Genomic DNA, 20,776 nt, shown 5'->3' on the forward strand with positions numbered 1-20,776 from the left:
CTACGGATGCATTCCTTGAAGCGTCTCTGACAGGCGCAAAACCGCCAACGAAGCGGCGGCAACAATACACCAACTTTGCCTGAATGAAAAGAAAAGAAAATACAGGTGCAACACCCACCCTGGTGCGCGGCGAAGCAAAAACGAGCGCGCGATAGGCACATAGACAAAACACCACGGTATTGTAATTAAAAACTAATTTTATAGATATTATATTAAGACATTGAAAAGGGGAGGCACTTATCTGACTGCGAAGCATCAAAGAAAGAGGAAATCAGATGGTGCCTCTCCATTTTATAGACTATGTTGGACTGCTATTGTTGGTTATGGGAGGTGGTGTTCAAAGCCTCATTGAGTGTTTACTGTTTTTTATTGGCTGCTGTTTTTTGAGTAGTAAAGATTGAGAAGCATTATCTGAGCCTCCGGTCCTGACATAGAATTTTAGACTTGTTCCCTCTCCACCTAGGACTGTGGTCTGCATCCGGGGAGATGGCTGCGCTGGCTCTGTCCCTCTACCCATTGCTCTGCTCTACTTCGGGAGAGATACCTGTGTTGACTTTGACCATACATGGTAATTATGTTTGGGCAAATAGTTCGCCTCATTAATTCCATTTTTTTAAAACATATAAGCACTTTATTTAGAATTCAGGCAGAGTAGTACAGAACACTATAGTAAGAGACAAGCACAACACGTACATAAGCAATCAGTAGAATAAGTACAAGGTGCATTTGCGGATGGTGAGGCAAGCATCGGCAGGTTGAATACATGGCAACGCACTTCCTATCATACATAACATCTAGCAAGACAATGCAAATCTCCATGCATATAAGCAGTTAATCAAGGCTAGAGGACAATATATCTACAGTAAGGTAAATACCACAATAATAGAGTCTTTAATCGATGTCTAAGTTAGTAAGGTAATCTGGAGCGACTCCTAGAAGTCTGTGGGCCTTGCGGATCTAGGCGGGGGGAGTGTAAGTTTCTGACTATTCTTCACATAAAGCCGGTCTTTAAGCCAGTCTAAGAAAAGAGGGACCCTCCGACCCCTCCACACCATGGCAACCCTATGCATTCCCAGAATCAACCCAGTGAGTTTGAGAAATCCCTTCATGATGTATTTTACATAACCCAGGAGAACCACATCAGGGGTGAGCTTAAAAGTATGGTCAGTCATGTTAGTCACAGTTGCCATAACCTGCTGCCACAATGTAGTAACCGCTGATCAAGTCCAGACAAGGTGCCCCCAAGCCCTGCAACGTTTGCATCTAGTGTCGTCAGTATGACTGAATTTAGCCAGCTTCATCAGGGACAAATAGATCCTATTTAAGAATTTATAAAGAATCAATCAAAATTTACCATTAGGAGGTACAGCTTTAGTTTGTTGACAGCAGTACTGCCATATCTGCCCAGTGATATCCATGCCTACATCCTCCACTCATTCCAAAGAGAAGAGGCTCCTCCCACCTGGTCCATGGCTGCAATGTACAGTCTGGTAATGTACCAGTTTAACAACCAAATACAGAAGTAAGCAACTGAAATATGACCAATTACCTTTGAGACCATCCTTCCACTGCATACAAACACATGTTGCTTAGTTTTTAGTAACTTTTGATATGTTTGAGCTAGAAACATTTTTTGTTAAAATCTGCAGATTATGCAGCAGATGATAAATTTGGCAAATGCTGCAGCTCCATACTTACACGAAAAAAGCTGCGGCCACAGAATGGCATAGTTCCAGTTCCTCTCCCTTTAATGGCTTTTAATAATCAGCATGCTTAGAGGGTTGTTTCCTCTTGGAACCTTACACATTGCGCGTGAATCACATATGGAGAATTCCAGGGTCCATTCCGCAAGCTCAGCTGTCCTCTTCTTCCTCCACTCTGCCTCTACTTCCATTGAATGGCTGGCTTGTTAGGGGTAAAGGTACGTGTGGTGGTGCAGAAATGTGACAGCTGCTTCAAGAGCCATGATCTGGAGTCCTGCACTCTTCATTTACTAGTCACGGGGCCCTTCAGTTGGGAAGAGCTTCGCCTAACCACCAGGGACACGTGGTGAAACAAAGGGAGAGTTAGAGGGCGTGAGCGAGGAGTCACAACACTTATTGTGCCGGCTTGGCTCGTGCTTTGACTCATAGAACTGAGCCAGACCCTGTCTTAGCTCCACATGCCCACCTCTAGTCTGATGCGTGTGCACTTAAAGGTTTTATATATGTAACAAAGACAATAAATCTTGAAGCACTTGTGAACCTTACATTAAGGAGTGATCTGCTTACTGTGGTGAAAGCCATAACTGTTATGATACAGTGTGTTGAAGATCAAGTAATTTTGCTGTCAGACTCATTGCTTTGAGTCTCTCCTGTGGTAGTCACACAGGAAAATCGGAGAGCTAAAATAGTGCACTGACTTATGTTCACATCGACATATTAATAGATCACATCCCACTACCTAAAAGTTAATAAATTTTAGCTATAATTGATAATGCCAATTATGTTTACTTGTTTGATTTTAGGGTTGTACACACTTGCTCAGCAACCCAAGACCCTCAATTAAAAAAAAAAAACATGTCGCACCAGAGCTTTTCTTTCTGGTGGCACGGAGGGGCATCTGGGTACCAAGCCGAGGACAGTGGCAGTGAGTGCCAGGTGTCTACTGGAGCGTTAGAAGGCACTGGGTTCATCTGAGATCAGATTTGCTGCCTGGTTCAGGTCTTCTGCTAGTTTCATAGTTGTGAAGTTTGGATCCACCTCTTGGTTCAAGTTGTTGATTCTCAGGCCTATAAACCTGACAGCCTAACCTCAGCTGAGCCCCTGAGCTTTATCACTCCCTTCCCCTCGCTGGACACAGGAAATCCTGAGCCCCTCAGCCCCCAACCCCACTATGAGTGGATTCACCATTATCTTCTTGTACAATTACTTTTGGATTTCCTAGATCTTTTCTAAGATTGTAAAGTTACCCCACAGCCCATCTCAAACTCAAGACATTAAGCCAATGTTTCTCTACCTTCTAAAGTAATGAAATCTTATCACTTCTAACATTACACACATTTCCAAATGTTTCCAGAATTTTTACGAGGCACTAGTGTACCATTCTGTTTATGTAGTGGTAAAGCCGGTGGTATGGAAATACAACGTCACTAAGGCTTGCACATCCGCTGCCATATAGTGTGTGTCATTTCAAAATCAGCTCACTTGTTTCCTTCCAGTGTCGACAGAATGATTACCACGTTAAATGGGTGTAGGAGGCTGGCATGGTTTATAGTGGGTACCAACGCTACTTACACATTATACCAGGTCCAGTTATCCCTTATTAGTGAAATGTAGTCAGTGTCTAGCAGATAGGCTGTCTAGAGGTAGCTTGTAGCAGAGCAGCAAAGGCTGAACTAGGAGACATGCAAAGCTCTTGCAATACCACTGTAGTCAGACAGTACGCACACACATAAAGGAAAATACTCGATGTTACAAAAATAAAAGTACTTTATTTTGGTGACCCACATGCCAAAAATACCTTAACGACTATACTCCCTTAGTAGGTAAGTAATATACACAATATATACACTAGTATCCAAAAACACTTAAGTAAACAGTTAGAAAACAGTGCAAATAGTGAAAATAACAATAGGTTGCAATGGGCCTAGGGGGAACACAAACCATATACTAAAATAGTGGAATGTGAAGGTCGGTTTCCCACCTAGGCAAGTATAGAGGGGCACTGGGAGTGTAAAAAAACACCAAAGGTAAGTAATAGACCCCAACCCAGAGCCCAGAAAAACAGGAGTAAATCACAGTAAGTTTCCTGAAACACACAAGAAGTTGTGATAGAAGATTATACAAGAACCAGAAGAGACTACAAGACACCAATGATGGATTCCTGGATCTGAAGACCTGTGGAAGAAGGGGACCAAGTCCAAGAAGCACTGAAGAGTCCAGGGAGAACAGGAGCCCCTGCTAACCTGGATGAAGGTGCATAAAAAGAACCACTGGTGAGAAAACAAAGTCAGTTATGCACCTCAGAAGACAGATGCGGGTTCCTGTTTGGTGCAGAAGATGTCCCATGCCAGATGGATGATTGCAGTCTGGTTTGCGTAGCTGGATTCCGCCAACAAGCCTTGGCACACGCACCGCTCGCGGTTAGCGGAAAATGGCTCTGTCCGGGACCAGGAGGGACCTGGTGACCTCTACCCAGGAAAGGGAGACAGATGGGGCTCTCAGCAACTCAGAGAGCCATCAGAAGACCAGGCAGCGTGCACAGGACTCCCACAGCATGGGGACAAAGAAGGTGAAAATGGAGGCCCACGCAGCATGACACAAAGGGATCACACGCTGCAGAGAACCACTCAGGAAGCTGTGCGTCGCAGGATGGAGTGCTGGGGGCCTAGCCGTGCTGTGCATGAAGAACTTCTTGGAAGGTCGCACACAAGCTTTGGCAACTGCAAGTCACGTGGTCACCAAAGTTGGACAGCTGGACCTTAGGACTGTCGGGGTCACTTTAGTCCACCACCCATGTTGCTGGATCCACGCTCGTCGTCTGGAAAGGGGACCCACACCACTGGTTGTCGCTGCAGAGAGGTGCCTGCTGAAGCAGGGAAGTGACTCCACAGGAGATTCCTTTGGTTCTTCTGGTGCAGGCTGAAGACAGGCAGTGTTCGGAGGATGCTCGACCTGGAAACTGTTGCAGTTGCTGGTAGGAGCTCAAGTTACAATGTTGCAGATTTCGTCTTTGCTTCATTGTTGCAGTTTGTAGAGTTCCTGGACGGTTCAGCTGCGGTTCTGCCAGTAGAAGATGAAGTAAAGGATGCAGAGGATTCCTGCTGGAGTCTTGCAATCCAAATCTGAAGAAACAACCAGAGGAGAGACCCTAAATAGCCCTGAAAGGGGGATTGGTCACCTAACCAGGTAAGCACCTATCAGGGGAGGGCTCTGACGTCACCTGCTGGCATTTACCACTCAGATGCTCCCAGAGTGGCCCACTACCTTGGAATCCAAGATGGCAAGACCCAGGGACACTCTGGAGGAGCTCTGGGCACCACCCCTGGGGTGGTGATGGACAGGGGAGTGGTCACTCCCCTTTCCTTTGTCCAGTTTCGCGCCAGAGCAGGGACTAGGGTTTCCTGAACCGGTGTAGACTGGATTATGCAAGGAGGGCACCATCTGTGCCCTTTAGAGCATTTCTAGAGGCTCTGGGAGGCTACCCCTCCCATGCCTGTAACACCTATTTCCAAAGGGAGAGGGTGTAACACCCCTCACCCAAAGGAAATCCTTTGTTCTGCCGCCTTCCTGGACTTGAGCTGCTCAAGCAACAGGAAGACAGAAACCTGTATGTTAGGTGGCAGCAGCTGGGGCTGCCTGGATGTAGGAAAGTACCACCTTGCCTGGCATGTTACCCCCATCTTTACTTGTGTGTCAGTTTGTTTTTGCCTGTCTCACTGGGATCCTGCTAGCCAGGACCCAAGTGCTAATAGTTTGTGGCCTGAATGTGTTCCCTGTGTGGTGCCTAACTGTGACACTGAGGCTCTGCTTACCAGAACCTCAGTGCTTATGCTCTCTCTGTCTTTAAAATTGTCACTGCAGGCTAGTGACCATTTTTACCAATTCTAATTGGCACACTGGAACACCCTTATAATTCCCTAGTATATGGTCCCGAGGTACCCTGGGTATTGGGGTTCCAGGAGATCCCTATGGGCTGCAGCATTTCTTTTGCCACCCATAGGGAGCTCAGACAATTATTACACAGGCCTGCCACTGCAGCCTGAGTGAAATAACGTCCACGTTATTTCACAGCCATTTTACACTGCACTTAAGTAACTTATAAGTCACCTATATGTCTAACCCTCAATTGGTGAAGGTTAGGTCCAAAGTTACAAAGTGTGAGGGCACCCTGGCACTAGCCAAGATGCCCCCACATAGTTCAGGACAATTTCCCCAGACTTTGTGGGTGCGGGAACACCATTACACGTGTGTACTACATATAGGTCAATACCTACATGTAGCTTCAAAATGGTAACTCAGAATTTGGCCATGTAACATGTCTAAGATCATGGAATTGTCCCCCATGCCAAATCTGGTATTGGGGTGCCAATCCCATGCATCCCCGGGGCTCCAGCATGGACCCCGGGTACTGCCAAACTAGCTCTCTGGGGTTTTCACTGAAGCTACCGCTGCTGCCAACCCACAGACAGGCTTCTGCCCTCCTGGGGTCTGGGCAGCCCAGTCCCAGGAAGGCAGAACAAAGGATTTCCTTTGGAAATAGGTGTTAAGGGCTGGGGAGGAGTAGCCTCCCCCAGCCTCTGAAAATGCTTTGAAGGGCGCAGATGGTGCCCTCCTTGCATAAGCCAGTCTACACCATTTCAAGGATCCCCCAGCCCCTGCTCTGGCATGAAACTGGACAAAGGAAAGGGGAGTGACCCCTCCCCTGTCCACCACCACCCCAGGGGTGGTACCCAGAGCACTTCCAGTGTGCCATCTTGAATGCAGAGGTGTGAGGGCACAGTGGAGGCCCCTGAGTGGCCAGTGCCAGCAGGTGACATCAGAGATCCCTCCTGATAGGTGCTTACCTGGTTAGGTAGCCAATCCTCCTCTGAGGGCTATTTAGGGTCTCTCCTGTGGGTTTCTTGTCAGATAACGAATGCAAGAGCTCACCAGAGTTCCTCTGCATCTCCCTCTTCGACTTCTGCCAAGGATCGACCGCTGATGGTGCTTGCTCTGAGGGCTGTCTACCTTCACCCTGCACTGGAAGCCAAGAAGCAATCTCCTGTGGGTTGACAGAATCTTCCCCCTGCTAACGCAGGCACCAAACTTCTGCTTCACCGGTCCTCTGGGTCCCCTCTCATCTTGACGAGCGTGGTCCCTGGAACACAGGAGCTGGATCCAAGTGACCCCGACTGTCCAGTGGTCCATCTGTCCAAAGTTGGTGGAGGTAAGTCCTTGCCTCCCCACGCCAGACAGTAATCCTGTGTACTGCGTGAACTGCAGCTGCCAGGGCTTCTGTGCACTTTTGCAAGGAATCCTTTGTGCACAGCACGGCCCAGGTCCCCAGCACTTCGTCCTGCATTGCTCAACTCGCTGAGTTGGCCACCGGCTTCGTGCTCAGTTTTCTTGAACCCCTATTCAAGTGCTTCTGCGGGTGCTGCATGCTTCTGCATAGGCTCTCTGTGCTGCTGAGCGCCCCCTCTGTCTCCTCCTCCAAGGTGCGACCTCCTGGTCCTACCTGGGCCCGAGCAGCACCCATTTTCTTCAACCACGACCTTTGCAGCTAGCAAGGCTTGTTTGCGGTCTTTCCGCATGGAAACAACTCTGCATCCTCCAGCGCGCCATAGGACATCTTCTGTGCAAAGGAGAAGTTCCTGGCATCTTCCGTTGTTGCAGAATCTTCAGCTTCTTCCACCCGGAGGCAGCCATTTTGCACCTTCATCTGGGGTTTAGTGGGCTCCTGCCCCCCCTGGACACTTTCGTGACTCTTGGACTTGGTCCCCTTCCTTTGCAGGTCCTCAGGTCCAGGAATCCGTCTTCAGTGCTTTGCAGTCAGTTGTTGTCTTTGCAGAATCTCCTATCCCAACTTTAGTGTGTTTCTGGGGAAGTAGGGTCAATTTACTCCTACTTTTCAGGGTCTTGGGGTGGGGTACCTTGGACACCCTTAGTGTTTTCTTACACTCCCAGCGACCCTCTACACACTACACTAGACCTGGGGTCCCTAAGTGGTTTGCATTCCACTTTCTTAGTATATGGTTTGTGTTGCCCCTAAGCCTATTGCGTCCTATTGTATTCTACAGTGTTTGCACTACTTTTCTAACTGTTTACTTACCTGTTTTTGGTTTGTGTGTATATTTTGTGTATTTTACTTACCTCCTAAGGGAGTACATCCTCTGAGATATTTTTGGCACATTGTCACTAAAATAAAGTACCTTTATTTTTAGTAAGTCTGAGTATTGTGATTCTCATATCATATAGCACTATATCATAAGTGGTATAGTAGGAGCTTTGCATGTCTCCTAGTTCAGCCGAAGCTGCTCTGCTATAGCTACCTCTATCAGCCTAAGCTGCTAGAACACTACTAATCTACTAATAAGGGATAACTGGACCTGGCACAAGGTGTAAGTACCATCAGGTACCCACTATAAGCCAGACCAGCCTCCTACACTGGAAAACCTCAGAAGGCTGGAATGGCAGTACTGGGGGTCCACTGTGGAGCCCCCAGAGTGCATGGGATAGTACAACCACTACTAGAATCAGTTCCCAGTTGTTAGACACCTTACATGGCCATATTCGGGGTTACCATTGTGAAGCTGGACATAGATATTGACCTATGTCCAGTGAACAAGTAAAATGGTGTCCCCACACTTGCAAAGTCCGGGAAAATGGTCCTAGACGACGTGGGGGCACCTCTGCTAGTGCAGGGATGCCCTCACACACACAGGTATTGGCACCCAGCCTTCAGGGTTGGAAGACCTGACATATAGGTGACTTATAAGTGACCTGGTGCAGTGTAAATGGCTGTGAAATGGTGCGTGAACCATTTCACACAGGCTGCAATGGCAGTCCTGCAGAAGCCTTTCCATGGGCTCCCTATGGGTGGCAAAAGTAATGCTGCAGCCCATAGGGATCCCCTGGAACCCCACTGCCTTGGGTACCTAGGTACCATATACTAGGGGCTTATAAGGGGGCACCCGTATGCCAATTTGGGATGAAATACTGGGTTACCAGTATGTAGTGACAAATTTGGGAACAGAGAGAGCATAAGCACTGGGGTTGTAGTGAATCCTAGTTCGTTTTAATGGGATAGCAGGAGTTAGCTTAGCCTCTGGCTTGTAGACTCGTGCCCCCGTCACCTAGTGACTTTTAACCTACTTAGCTTGCTCTGTCTTAGCCCATTTAATTATTTATTTCTTCTAAGATGGCTGCCTTGTTTATAGTTAGGCCACTTGTTATGAGTTACCGTAGGAAAGTACCATCTTGCCTGGCATGTTACCCCCATATTTCACTGTATATATGTTGTTTTAGTTGTATGTGTCACTGGGACCCTGCCAGCCAGGGCCCCAGTGCTCATAAGTGTGCCCTGTATGTGTTCCCTGTGTGATGACTAACTGTCTCACTGAGGCTCTGCTAAACCAGAACCTCAGTGGTTATGCTCTCTCATTTCTTTCCAAATTGTCACTAACAGGCTAGTGACCAATTTCACCAATTTACATTGGTATACTGGAACACCCTTATAATTCCCTAGTATATGGTACTAAGGTACCCAGGGTATTGGGGTTCCAGGAGATCCCTATGGGCTGCAGCATTTCTTTTGCCACCCATAGGGAGCTCTGGCAATTCTTACACAGGCCTGCCACTGCAGCCTGAGTGAAATAACGTACACGTTATTTCACAGCCATTTACCACTGCACTTAAGTAACTTATAAGTCACCTATATGTCTAACCTTTACCTGGTAAAGGTTGGGTGCTAAGTTACTTAGTGTGTGGGCACCCTGGCACTAGCCAAGGAGCCCCCACATTGTTCAGGGCAAATTCCCCGGACTTTGTGAGTGCGGGGACACCATTACACGCGTGCACTATACATATGTCACGAAATATGTATAGCGTCACAATGGTAACTCCGAACATGGCCATGTAACATGTCTAATTGGACAATTCCATGATCCCCCGAGTCTCTAGCACAGACCCGGGTACTGCCAAACTACCTTTCGCGGGGTTTCACTGCAGCTGCTGCTGCTGCCAACTCCTCAGACAGGTTTCTGCCCTCCTGAGGTCCAGCCAGGCTTGGCCCAGGAAGGCAGAACAAAGGACTTCCTCAGAGAGAGGGGGTTACACCCTCTCCCTTTGGAAAAAGGTGTCAGGGCTGGAGAGGAGTAGCCTCCCCCAGCCTCTGGAAATGCTTTGATGGGCACAGATGGTGCCCATCTCTGCATAAGCCAGTCAGCACCGGTTCAGGGATCCCCCAGCCCTGCTCTGGCACGAAACTGGACAAAGGAAAGGGGAGTGACCACTCCCCTTACCTGCAACTTCCATGGGAGGTGCCCAGAGCTCCTCCAGTGTGCTCCAGACCTCTGCCATCTTGGAAACAGAGGTGCTGCTGGCACACTGGACTGCTCTGAGTGGCCAGGGCCAGCAGGTGACGTCAGAGACTCCTTCTGATAGGCTCTTACCTGTGTTGCTAGCCTATCCTCCTTCCTAAGTAGCCAAACCTCCTTTTCTGGCTATTTAGGATCTCTGCTTTGGGGAATTCTTTAGATAACGAATGCAAGAGCTCATCAGAGTTCCTCTGCATCTCTCTCTTCACCTTCTGCCAAGGAATCGACTGCTGACTGCGCTGGAAGCCTGCAAAACCGCAACAAAGTAGCAAAGACGACTACTGCAACCTTGTGTCGCTGATCCTGCCGCCTTCTCGACTGTTTTCCTGGTGGTGCATGCTGTGGGGGTAGTCTGCCTCCTCTCTGCACTAGAAGCTCCGAAGAAATCTCCTGTGGGTCGACGGAATCTTCCCCCTGCAACCGCAGGCACCAAAAGACTGCATCACTGGTCCTCTGGGTCCCCTCTCAGCACGACGAGCGTGGTCCCTGGAACTCAGCAACTCTGTCCAAGTGACTCCCACAGTCCAGTGACTCTTCAGTCCAAGTTTGGTGGAGGTAAGTCCTTGCCTCACCACGCTAGACTGCATTGCTGGGTACCGCGTGATTTGCAGCTGCTCCGGCTCCTGTGCACTCTTCCAGGATTTCCTTTGTGCACAGCCAAGCCGGGGTCCCTGACACTCTAACCTGCAGTGCACGACCTCCTGAGTTGTCCTCTGGCGTCGTGGGACCTTCTTTTGTGACTTCGGGTGAGCTCTGGTTCACTCTTCTTCGTAGTGCCTGTTCCGGCACTTCTGCGGGTGCTGTTTGCTTCTGAGTGGGCTCCTTGTCTTGCTAGGCGCCCCCTCTGTCTCCTCACGCAATTGGCGACATCCTGGTCCCTCCTGGGCCACAGCAGCATCCAAAAACCCTAACTGCAACCCTTGCAGCTAGCAAGGCTTGTTTGTGGTCTTTCTGCACGGAAATACCTCTGCAAGCTTCTTCACGACGTGGGACATCCATCCTCCAAAGGGGAAGTTCCTAGTCCTCTTCGTTCTTGCAGAATCCACAGCTTCTACCATCCGGTGGCAGCTTCTTTGCACCCTCAGCGGGCATTTCGTGGGCATCTGCCCACTCACGACTTGAGTGTGACTCTTGGACTTGGTCCCCTTGTTCCACAGGTACTCTCGTCTGGAAATCCATCGTTGTTGCATTGCTGGTGTTGGTCTTCCTTGCAGAATTCCCCTATCACGACTTCTGTGCTCTCTGGGGAACTTAGGTGCACTTTGCACCCACTTTTCAGGGTCTTGGGGTGGGCTATTTTTCAAACCCTCACTGTTTTCTTACAGTCCCAGCGACCCTCTACAAGGTCACATAGGTTTGGGGTCCATTCGTGATTCGCATTCCACTTTTGGAGTATATGGTTTGTGTTGCCCCTATACCTATGTGCTCTCATTGCAATCTATTGTGACTGTACATTGCTTGCATTGCTTTCTATTGCTATTACGGCATATTTTTGATATTGTGTACATATATCTTGTGTATATTTGCTATCCTCATACTGAGGGTACTCACTGAGATACTTTTGGCATATTGTCATAAAAATAAAGTACCTTTATTTTTAGTATATCTGTGTATTGTGTTTTCTTATGATATTGTGCATATGACACTAGTGGTATAGTAGGAGCTTCACACGTCTCCTAGTTCAGCCTAAGCTGCTCTGCTAAACTACCTTTTCTATCAGCCTAAGCTGCTAGACACCTCTTCTACACTAATAAGGGATAACTGGACCTGGTGCAGAGTGTAAGTACCCCTTGGTACCACTACAAACCAGGCCAGCCTCCTACATTGGTTGTGCAGCGGTGGGATAAGTACTTGCAACTACTTACCACTTTGTCATTTTGTACTTTTCATAAGAGAAAAATATACAAAACAAGTTCAGTGTATGTACACCTAACCAAAAAGTTTTGCTTTTCTTATCTTACTCTATTGCTAAGTGCTGAAAAGTACCTCTAAAACTTTCAAAAAGTTTCTTAAAAGTTAAAAAAAGTTTTTTTTTCTGTTCCTTAAAAAGTTCTAAAACCTTCTCTTTCTTTTTCTATCCCTTAAACTCTTTTCTATCATGTCTGGTACAGGCCAAACTCTTGATCTGGCCAGCACAGCTTATGACCACCTTATCTGGAAAGAAGCAAGGAGTCTCTGCATTGATAGAGGTTTAGGGGTAGGGAAGAATCCCTCTAGAGGATTGTTGGTTAATATGCTCATTGAAAATGATAAGTCCTTAGGTGGCACATCTGGTGAGAAATTAGCTGATGGTTCACACTCTGAATCTGGGGTAGCCCCAGTAAAAGTGTTAGATGGGAACCTTCACAACCTGCCCCTTAGCAGGCCACCTAGCATGGCTGGTACTAATGTGAGTTCTCATCACAGTAGGAGTGTTACTTCTGTAGGCCAGGTTGTTAGAGTGCCATCTGTTAGGGACAGGTCTCCCTCTGTTCATTCACACCATTCTTCTGTGTCAAGGCATGCCCAACCCACCCACCCTGATGACAGACTGTTAGAAAGGGAACTCAATAGATTGAGAGTGGAAGAGTCCAGGCTGAAGCTTCAAACACAACAGCTGGATCTAGACAGGGAAGCATTTGACTTAGAAAAAGAAAGGCAGAGGTTGGGGTTTGGACCCCATGGTGGCAGCAGCAGTATTCCATATAGTCATCCTGTGAAAGAACATGATTCTAGGAATCTGCACAAGATAGTTCCCCCTTACAAGGAGGGGGATGACATTAACAAGTGGTTTGCTGCACTTGAGAGGGCCTGTGTTGTACAGGAGGTCCCTCAAAGGCAGTGGGCTGCTATCGTATGGCTACCTTTCAGTGGAAAGGGTAGGGATAGGCTCCTTACTGTGAAGGAAAGTGATGCCAATAATTTTACAGTTCTTAAGAATGCACTCCTAGATGGTTATGGCTTAACCACTGAACAGTACAGGATCAAGTTCAGAGAAACCAAAAAGGAGTCTTCACAAGACTGGGTAGACTTTGTTGACCATTCAGTGAAGGCCTTGGACGGGTGGTTACATGGCAGTAAAGTTTCTGACTATGAAAGCCTGTATAACTTAATCCTGAGAGAGCATATTCTTAATAATTGTGTGTCTGATTTGTTGCACCAGTACCTAGTAGACTCAGATCTGACCTCTCCCCAAGAATTGGGAAAGAAGGCAGAGAAATGGGTCAGAACAAGGGTGAACAGAAAAGTTCATACAGGGGGTGACAAGGATGGCAAGAAGAAGGATGGTAAGTCTTCTGACAAGGGTGGGGACAAATCTAAAAATGAGTCTTCATCAGGCCCATAAAAACACTCTGGTGGGGGTGGTGGGCCCAAATCCTCTTCAAATCAAAATCAAGTAAAGAAACCATGGTGCTATTTATGTAAAATAAAAGGCCATTGGACAACTGATCCCAGTTGTCCAAAGAAAAGCACCAAACCTCCTACCACTACAACCCCTACTGCTACACCTAGTGCCCCTAGTAATAGCAGTGGTGGTGGGAGCAAACCTACTAATAGCCAATCCAAGGGAGTAGCTGGGCTCACTTTTGGTAATTTAGTTGGGGTTGGTCTTGTTAGGGAGACCACAGAGGCTGTGTTAGTCTCTGAAGGTGCCATTGATTTGGCCACCTTGGTTGCTTGTCCCCTAAAAATGGATAAGTACAATCAACTTCCCCTAATAAATGGTGTTGAGGTTCAGGCCTACAGGGACACTGGTGCCAGTGTTACCATGGTAATAGAGAAACTGGTCCACCCTGAACAACACCTACTTGGTCACCAGTACCAAGTGACTGATGCTCATAACAACACACTTAGCCACACCATGGCTGTTGTAAATCTCAACTGGGGGGGAGGGGGTTACTGGTCCAAATAAAGTTGTGGTTGCCTCAGATTTACCTGTAGACTGTCTACTAGGGAACGATTTAGAGACATCAGCTTGGTCAGAAGTGGAGTTGGAGCCTCATGCAGCAATGCTGGGCATTCCTGGGCATATTTGTGCTTTGACAAGGGCTCAGTCCAAAAAACAAAAAAGACAGGGTGACTTGGATCCTGGAAGAATGGACCAAGTGCTCCCTAAAGCTAGGGTTAGTAAAGGTAAAACACTACCTACTATCCCTCCCTCTACAGTGGATTCAACTTCTGAGGAAGAAGAATTTCCACCCTGTGCAGAACCTTCACCAGAGGAGCTGGAAGCAGACACTGCTGAGCTTTTGGGTGGAGGGGGGCCTGCCAGGGAGGAGCTGAGTGTGGCACAGCATACCTGTCCCACACTAGAGGGTCTAAGACAGCAAGCTGTCAAACAGCAAAATGGGGATGTCAGTGACTCTCACAGAGTTTACTGGGAGGACAACCTCTTGTATACTGAAGCAAGGGATCCAAAACCTGGAGCAGCCAGGAGATTGGTAATTCCTCAGCAATACAGAGAGTTCCTCCTAACTCTAGCCCACGACATTCCCTTGGCTGGACATTTAGGGCAAATGAAAACTTGGGACAGGCTTGTCCCCTTGTTTCATTGGCCTAGAATGTCAGAGGACACAAAGGAATTTTGTAAGTCCTGTGAAACCTGTCAAGCCAGTGGCAAAACAGGTGGCACTCCAAAGGCTCCCCTTATTCCACTACCTGTGGTTGGGGTCCCCTTTGAAAGGGTAGGGGTTGACATAGTTGGCCCCCTTGACCCTCCTACTGCTTCAGGCAATAGGTTTATTTTGGTGGTAGTGGACCATGCCACCAGATATCCTGAAGCAATTCCTCTAAGGACCACTACAGCTCCTGCAGTGGCAAAGGCCCTCCTGGGAATCTTTTCCAGGGTGGGCTTCCCAAAAGAGGTGGTATCAGACAGGGGAAGCAATTTTATGTCTGCTTACTTAAATGCCATGTGGAAGGAATGTGGTGTGACATACAAGTTCACCACACCCTATCATCCACAAACAAATGGACTGGTTGAGAGGTTTAATAAAACTCTCAAAGGAATGATAATGGGACTCCCTGAAAAACTCCGCAGGAGATGGGATGTCCTGTTACCTTGCCTCCTTTTTGCTTACAGGGAGGTACCCCAAAAAGGAGTGGGCTTCAGCCCCTTTGAACTCCTATTTGGACACCCTGTGAGAGGTCCTCTAACACTTGTGGAGGAGGGTTGGGAACAACCTTTAAAAGCTCCTAAGCAAGACATAGTGGACTATGTACTTGGCCTAAGATCTAGGATGGCTGAGTACATGAAAAAGGCCAGTAAAAACCTTCAGGCCAGCCAAGAGCTCCAAAAGCAATGGCATGACCAGAAGGCTGTTCTGATTCAGTACCAACCAGGGCAGAAAGTATGGGTCTTGGAGCCTGTGGCCCCAAGAGCACTCCAAGACAAATGGAGTGGTCCCCACATTATTGTTGAGAAAAAGGGAGAAGTCACCTACTTTGTTGACTTAGGCACTGCCAGGAGTCCCCTTAGGGTGCTCCATGTCAATCGCCTGAAACCCTACTATGAGAGGGCTGATCTCACCCTGCTCATGGCAACAGATGAAGGACAGGAAGAAGAGAGTGACCCTCTCCCTGATCTCTTCTCTTCCACAGAACAAGATGCTCTGGTGGAAGGTGTAGTTCTGGCAGATTGTCTTACTGCTGAGCAGAAAGACCACTGTATAAATCTCCTGGGTCAGTTTTCTGAACTCTTTTCTACTGTGCCAGGCACCACTTCTTGGTGTGAGCACACTATAGATAATGGAGACAGCTTGCCTGTCAAAAGTAAGATCTATAGGCAGCCTGACCATGTCAGGGACTGCATAAAACAAGAGGTTCAGAAAATGCTTGAACTGGGAGTGGTTGAGCACTCTGAAAGTCCATGGGCCTCTCCTGTGATACTTGTACCAAAACCTCATTCCAAAGATGGAAAGAAGGAAATGAGATTTTGTGTAGATTACAGAGGTCTCAACCAGGTAACTAAAACTGATGCTCACCCTATACCCAGGGCAGATGAGCTAATAGATACACTGGCATCTGCCAAGTATCTAAGCACCTTTGATTTGACTGCAGGGTATTGGCAGATCAAGTTATCAGAGGATGCTAAAGCAAAAACTGCATTTTCTACCATTGGAGGGCACTACCAATTCACAGTAATGCCTTTTGGGTTGAAAAATGCACCTGCCACGTTTCAGAGGTTGGTGAATACAGTCCTGCAAGGATTGGAGGCTTTTAGTGCAGCATATCTAGATGATATAGCTGTCTTTAGCTCCACCTGGGATGATCACCTGGTCCACCTATGGAAAGTTTTGGAGGCCCTGCAAAAGGCAGGCCTCACTATCAAGGCTTCAAAGTGCCAGATAGGGCAGGGGCAAGTGGTTTATATGGGACACCTAGTAGGTGGAGAACAGATTGCACCACTTCAGGGGAAAATCCAAACTATTATAGTTTGGGTTACCCCTACAACTCAGACCCAGGTGAGAGCCTTCTTAGGCCTCACTGGGTATTACAGGAGGTTCATAAAGAACTATGGATCCATTGCAGCCCCTCTTAATGACCTCACATCTAAGAAAATGCCTAAAAAGGTATTATGGACAGCTAGCTGTCAGAAAGCTTTTGAGGAGCTGAAACAGGCCATGTGCTCTGCACCTGTCCTAAAAAGCCCCTGTTACTCCAAAAAATGTATTGTCCAAACTGATGCATCTGAATTAGGGGTAGGGGCAGTCTTATCACAACTTAATTCTGAGGGCCAGGATCAACCTGTTGCTTTTATCAGCAGGAGGTTGACCCCTAGAGAAAAGCGTTGGTCTGCCATAGAGAGGGAGGCCTTTGCTGTGGTCTGGGCACTGAAGAAGTTGAGGCCATACCTGTTTGGCACTCACTTCATTATTCAGACAGACCACAAACCTCTACTTTGGCTAAAACAAATGAAAGGTGAAAACCCTAAATTGTTGAGGTGGTCCATATCTCTACAGGGAATGGACTATACAGTGGAACATAGACCTGGGAGTACCCACTCCAATGCAGATGGACTCTCCAGATATTTCCACTTAGACAATGAAGACTCATCAGGTCATGGCTAGTCTTATTGTCCTTCGTTTGGGGGTGGGAGGGTGTAGGAAAGTACCATCTTGCCTGGCATGTTACCCCCATATTTCACTGTATATATGTTGTTTTAGTTGTATGTGTCACTGGGACCCTGCCAGCCAGGGCCCGAGTGCTCATAAGTGTGCCCTGTATGTGTTCCCTGTGTGATGACTAACTGTCTCACTGAGGCTCTGCTAAACCAGAACCTCAGTGGTTATGCTCTCTCATTTCTTTCCAAATTGTCACTAACAGGCTAGTGACCAATTTCACCAATTTACATTGGCATACTGGAACACCCTTATAATTCCCTAGTATATGGTACTAAGGTACCCAGGGTATTGGGGTTCCAGGAGATCCCTATGGGCTGCAGCATTTCTTTTGCCACCCATAGGGAGCTCTGGCAATTCTTACACAGGCCTGCCACTGCAGCCTGAGTGAAATAACGTACACGTTATTTCACAGCCATTTACCACTGCACTTAAGTAACTTATAAGTCACCTATATGTCTAACCTTTACCTGGTAAAGGTTGGGTGCTAAGTTACTTAGTGTGTGGGCACCCTGGCACTAGCCAAGGAGCCCCCACATTGTTCAGGGCAAATTCCCCGGACTTTGTGAGTGCGGGGACACCATTACACGTGTGCACTATACATATGTCACGACATATGTATAGCATCACAATGGTAACTCCGAACATGGCCATGTAACATGTCTAAGATCATGGAATTGTCACCCCAATGCCATTCTGGCATTGGGGAGACAATTCCATGATCCCCCGAGTTTCTAGCACAGACCCGGGTACTGCCAAACTACCTTTCCCGGGGTTTCACTGCTGCCAACCCCTCAGACAGGTTTCTGCCCTCCTGGGGTCCAGCCAGGCTTGGCCCAGGAAGGCAGAACAAAGGACTTCCTCAGAGAGAGGGTGTTATACCCTCTCCCTTTGGAAAAAGGTGTCAGGGCTGGGAAGGAATAGCCTCCCCCAGCCTCTGGAAATGCTTTGATGGGCACAGATGGTGCCCATCTCTGCATAAGCCAGTCTGCACCGGTTCAGGGATCCCCCAGCCCTGCTCTGGCGTGAAACTGGACAAAGGAAAGGGGAGTGACCACTCCCCTGGCCTGCACCTCCCCTGGGAGTTGCCCAGAGCTCCTCCAGTGTGCTCCAGACCTCTGCCATCTTGGAAACAGAGGTGCTGCTGGCACACTGGACTGCTCTGAGTGGCCAGGGCCAGCAGGTGACGTCAGAGACTCCTTCTGATAGGCTCTTACCTGTGTTGCTAGCCTATGCTCCTTCCTAAGTAGCCAAACCTCCTTTTCTGGCTATTTAGGGTCTCTGCTTTGGGAAATCTTTAGATAACGAATGCAAGAGCTCATCAGAGTTCCTCTGCATCGCTCTCTTCACCTTCTGCCAAGGAATCGACCGCTGACTGCGCTGGAAGCCTGCAAAACCGCAACAAAGTAGCAAAGACGACTACTGCAACCTTGTGTCGCTGATCCTGCCGCCTTCTCGACTGTTTTCCTGGTGGTGCATGCTGTGGGGGTAGTCTGCCTCCTCTCTGCACTAGAAGCTCCGAAGAAATCTCCCATGGGTCGACGGAATCTTCCCCCTGCAACCGCAGGCACCAAAAGACTGCATCACCGGTCCTCTGGGTCCCCTCTCAGCACGACGAGCGTGGTCCCTGGAACTCAGCAACTCTGTCCAAGTGACTCCCACAGTCCAGTGACTCTTCAGTCCAAGTTTGGTGGAGATAAGTCCTTGCCTCACCACGCTAGACTGCATTGCTGGGTACCGCGTGATTTGCAGCTGCTCCGGCTCCTGTGCACTCTTCCAGGATTTCCTTTGTGCACAGCCAAGCCTGGGTCCCCAACACTCTAACCTGCAGTGCACGACCTCCTGAGTTGTCCTCCGGCATCGTGGGACCTTCTTTTGTGACTTCGGGTGAGCTCTGGTTCACTCTTCTTCGTAGTGCCTGTTCCGGCACTTCTGCGGGTGCTGCTTGCTTCTGAGTGCAATCTATTGTGACTGTACATTGCTTGCATTGCTTTCTATTGCTATTACGGCATATTTTTGGCATTGTGTACATATATCTTGTGTATATTTGCTATCCTCATACTGAGGGTACTCACTGAGATACTTTTGGCATATTGTCATAAAAATAAAGTACCTTTATTTTTAGTATATCTGTGTATTGTGTTTTCTTATGATATTGTGCATATGACACTAGTGGTATAGTAGGAGCTTCACACGTCTCCTAGTTCAGCCTAAGCTGCTCTGCTAAGCTACCTTTTCTATCAGCCTAAGCTGCTAGACACCTCTTCTACACTAATAAGGGATAACTGGACCTGGTGCAGAGTGTAAGTACCCCTTGGTACCACTACAAACCAGGCCAGCCTCCTACAGTTACATTATCAGTGTCACCGCGCCAAAGCGTCAAGATCAAGCACCAAAGACAAACAAACAGTAGGTGTTCATACTTAGGGATTTTCCCTCTCTATACTTTCGAGGGATTGTTGATATTAATTGCCGTCCCAAGCATGCCTGTTATCTATTGTTTGGGAATACACTTACGTCAGGGGACCTTGTAGATCTGTATGAATACATCACACTTTAAGACAGATAATCAGAGGGATTCCGACCAGAGGGCATCGCCACCATCGCTGATACCGATGCAGCAGTCGTCTTGACGCTGACCCAGTTTTCGTGTCCCTGCGGAGTCTGAGATAGAGACCTCATTCCAAGGTAACGAGTGTTGGGGGCTCCTCTCATGGACACGGCTTTGGCAGATTAGGTTTAGCAAACCCAGCTCTCCTTTAGGTAGGAGGTTAGGCCTATTCACATTAGGGTAATAGGGAATATTCCATCTTATATATCTCTTTCATGTATTGCAAAATGGTGGGGGTCTTCATAACAATGACTCTCTTCTTCACAATACTGTTACTTGCTATATTCATTATCCTAATCATTGCAGTTCATGCAACTTATCGCAAATTGCAGTTATGTTAAATAAAAACTATTATAACTTCACTGCATCTGTGTTATTGCCTTTGTTTGTATGAGACATAATATATCTGTGAGAAAAGGGTAATCTCCGTTTAACCACGACATTCCCTGAGATATCTTATTTTGAGTCCATGCGTAAACGACTGCCATAAATCACCTTTTACTATAGTGTTTCTGGTGAGGTGCTGCTAGTGAGCCGGTAAGGTTGGGACAACAGTTGTGACTTGTTGTAGGAAAGATTCAGTTGCCTACAAACAAAAGTACTGTCATCCTTAAACCAGCAGTCTTGCTCAGAGCAAGAGTCCAAACTACGACATGGCGCCACAACGATGGTGTTTAGGCACTAATTTACGGATACCCTGACTATCACTGTCTCACAGACACCAGGTACCCTAAGTACCGTTATACGGAGACGTCCGTGGTCTTTGGGAGAATCCTCCTCAGCTGAACAGGTAACACCTGATTAAGCTGTAGGTTGTTCGAGCTGGAACTCATAAAAAGGAAAATACTTCCCCTATCTGGTGTTCCATTTCCCTAAACAGCTATGGCTAATACCATAGACATTCCTGCAAATGCTAGACATGCACTAACACAACATTTATTAGCACATGGCCTTACAAACGAGAGCGGGGATGTTACTCTGATAATAGAAGCAACTGAAGCATAC

At 47.7% G+C, this 20,776-nt stretch overlaps 1 protein-coding gene across 1 annotated transcript in view; it reads right to left on the minus strand.

Annotated features, from left to right (window-relative positions):
• LOC138286979 (zinc finger protein 850-like) overlaps positions 1–20,776 on the minus strand; it is a 444,405-nt gene that overhangs the window by 44,362 nt on the left and 379,267 nt on the right. The gene's annotated exons all lie outside the window — the stretch shown is intronic.

The sequence above is a fragment of the Pleurodeles waltl genome, chromosome 4_1 (genome assembly GCF_031143425.1).
Source record: "Pleurodeles waltl isolate 20211129_DDA chromosome 4_1, aPleWal1.hap1.20221129, whole genome shotgun sequence".
In the NCBI taxonomy this organism is placed as follows: Eukaryota; Metazoa; Chordata; class Amphibia; order Caudata; family Salamandridae; genus Pleurodeles; species Pleurodeles waltl.